The 3,465-nt window shown below is 33.8% G+C and overlaps 1 long non-coding RNA gene across 1 annotated transcript; it reads right to left on the reverse strand.

Moving 5' to 3' along the window:
* Positions 1 to 297: 297 nt before the first annotated feature.
* LOC148695350 (uncharacterized) lies at positions 298 to 2,862 on the reverse strand. The gene is made up of 2 exons (XR_015965183.1): positions 2,723 to 2,862; positions 298 to 2,535 (listed from the first exon to the last, which is right to left on the reverse strand). It is a non-coding gene; the product is annotated as an uncharacterized LOC148695350 (long non-coding RNA).
* Between the last annotated feature and the right edge of the window lie 603 nt (positions 2,863 to 3,465).

Consider the following 3,465-nt stretch of genomic DNA (forward strand, 5'->3'; position numbering starts at 1 on the left):
TTTCTCCTTCTCTATTTTTTTTTTTTTTCGTTCTGAGGTACAAAACTAATTGCATTCACAATATATGAGAAAACGCATGGATATTTATGATAACCCATGCCACACCTCCTTATAGAGTTTGACGCCATGGGCTTTGTCCCATGCGTCTTGTTTAATCACTTCCTACTTTGGGCTTGTAGTTTGGATCCCTTTTAATTAAATAAATCTCGAAGCATATTTTAATTAAATCATGTTCAATAGATTTAAAAAATTAATTTCAACAAGGGCTTGTTTGAGAATTGGATCACACATCATGCATGTGAAAAAATAATATACAATTAATGTATGAGAGATTTCAAACTTAATATCACTGAGACTTTTTTTTATAAAACACATCTAGCAATAGGTGATTAAGTTAGGACAATATTAGTGATGTTAGTGGTGGACGTACATGGGTTTGAAAAGTTTATCAATTTGCATACGTATCACACAAGTTCTTAAGACTTGTACATATCTAAAAAACTTCACAATTAGAGTGTATCCTCTTATATTTATATCTCTAATCATGTAATGAATACAGGTAATGTAGTTATATATGACGGGATACAAGAATCTACAATTTGGGGTGGGGGTGGGGGTGGGGTGGTTAATGATAAAGACATATGGATGTCATCCTACTATATATATATATATATGTTGTCTGAGAATTATGATCAAGTTGGGGTGAAAAAAAGTAGCCATTGATTCCTGAGTTTACATTATTAGGGAATACTAAAATTTGATCAACTAGTAGTACCTGACACTCTATCATTTGGCTGGCATAAATATTCATGCTTGCATATCTTCTCATGTATGTAAGGATCTTTATATTCCTTAACTTCCTATATACATACACACGTACATATATATATATATATATGTATATGTATTGTAATCGTATTGAAGCTTCAAGTCTTTGTGTAGCAAAAACTTGGGGCAGTGCAGCCCTATCCGAAACACAAGAGGTTTTAGCATCATTTTCCGACAATGAAAAGGTATTGTATCCCATATCTGAAATGTTGTAATTGCTTCTGTTGATCCTAGACTTTATAATTTGTAATTTTATTTTAAGATTTATGTATAAGATTTGGTAGTGTGACAAGAGATTTAAAGTTGGTGAAAAAAAAAAAAGAAGCAAAGCACAAAAATAACGAATGAAGGATTAATGGTATGCAGACTCTTTCAGGATCCTTTCTGATATGTCGACGACAGTGGTCAGGAAGGGGAGCAATTGTTGAACCAGTGAGTTAACTGGAAATCAGATTCACCACAGCGATGGTTTGCTTCATTATCTTTCAATGCGTATTAATTGTGCTGTTTATTTTAATTATTTCAGCTGTCGCAGCCATAACATCCTACATATATTACCTCAGTATCATGATTCTATTTGTGATTTTGGATTTAATTATAGTGGGGATCATCCATCGATATAGGGCAAAAATCACTCCTAAGGTAGTCGAGTTCTTAGAAATTGAATACTTCAGAGAAGTAATAGAGGTATTTATATGGGCTTTAGGACTTTACTTACAGAATATCATTAACACGAATGCATAATTTGCCTTTTCACCCTACTGAACTGTTCGTATTACCTGATTTCCCTTGTCCTATTTCTGAGACATATTATAGTTCTAACTTTTCTGGACTTTGCGAATAAATGCCATTATTTTAGTACATTTTATAAAATTGATTGATAGTGGCAAAAAACTTAAAAGGTTACGAATATGAATTATTTGGTCAATCAATTACAACTTGCATCTTTGTTCTTTTGTTTAAAAGTCATTAGGAAACTGTGTAGACTTAATTTTCACCTAATTCCAAATACGTTTGGCGAATCGCCTAGTAGGGATGAAGACAAATATGAGTAAAAAAGAAAAAACAGTCCGCGGATCATCAATCCAATCTATCACAATTTACTAATGACTTTTAAACAAAAGAACAGAGATGCAAGTTGTAATTGATAGACCAAATAATCCATATTCGTAACATTTTAAGTTTTTTGCCACTATGAATCTATTTTCTAAAAACGTACTAAAATAACGACATTTATTTCTAATGCAAATTCCAGAAAAATTAGAACTTTAGTATGTCTCAGAAACATAACAAAGGAAATCAGGTAATACGAATCGTTCAGTAAGGCAAAGAGGAAAATTATGCATTCGGGGTCAATGATATTTTGTAAGTAGAGTCCTAAAGCCCATAAAAATACCTCTATTACTTCTCTTGAAGTATTTGATTCCTAAGAACTCGACTACCTTCGGGTGATTTTTGCCCTATATCGATGGATGATCCCCACTATAACTAAATCCAAAATCACAAATGGAATCATGATACGAAGGTGATATATGTAGGATGTTATGGCTGCGACAACTGGAATAATTAAAATAAACAGCACAATTAATACGCATTGAAAGATATGGAAGCAAACCATTGCTGTGGTGAATCTGATTTCCGGTTAACTCACTGGTTTAGCAATTGCTCCCCTTCCTGACCACTATCGTCGACATATCAGAAAGGATCCTGAAAGAGTCCGCATATCATTAATCCTTCATTCGTTATTTTTGTGCTCTGCCTTTTTTTTTTCACCAACTTTAAGTCTCTTATCACACTAGCAAATCTTATACATAAATCTTAAAATAAAATTACAAATTATAAAGTCTAGGATCAACATAAGCAATCACAACATTTCAAATATGGGATATAATACCTTTTCATAGTCGGAAAATGATGCTAAAGCCTCTTGTATTTCGGAAGGAAGTATATCCTTGCAGGGATGAGAGTTACGAGGAATTGAGAAGGGAGAGAGAGTGAGGCGTGAAGATGCAGAATGAATTGGGAAAAGATGAGGGTCTCAATGAAGTATGAAATGATTTAGAATTGGGAAGGTGGTAGTGTTATTATATAGTGTTAGAGAAGCGGAAGGTTTTACGGTTTTCATGTCTCAACTTGGTAGGTTTTGCAATTAAAGTATGACAGGAGGTTGGTGGGTGAGAGTAATGGGGTGTAATGACACTCATTTAAAGTTAACACAAAGTTGGTGGTGTCTGTGGAGTATTCATCAATTAGCATGGTCGGTCTTATAATCCTTGTGCGACGTAAATAAAAAAGTGTACATGTACAGTTGTGTATTAAAGTCGAAATTTTGATGCTCCCAAGCAACATGAACAAAAATGGTTACACTATTCACAGATTGTACATACGTGATCGGATTCAGATTTACAGATCGTCTCTATTAGATTAAAAACTTGAGGGTTTTAGAAAATCGGAGGTCTTGTGCCGTAACACTACATGCACCGTTGTACTTAAGTTAGGGGAAATAATACTAATATCTTTGGATTAAGCCTAATGAATTAGGTTCGAGGTTCATGGGTGGTCTTGCTTTAAGTTGATTATAGAAAGAGTGCAAAGGTATTACTGGTTTTTTGGATACTCAGGATAGAACCACCCCCA

This window comes from Pyrus communis, chromosome 8 (genome assembly GCF_041283825.1).
Source record: "Pyrus communis isolate YQ-2024b chromosome 8, ASM4128382v1, whole genome shotgun sequence".
In the NCBI taxonomy this organism is placed as follows: Eukaryota; Viridiplantae; Streptophyta; class Magnoliopsida; order Rosales; family Rosaceae; genus Pyrus; species Pyrus communis.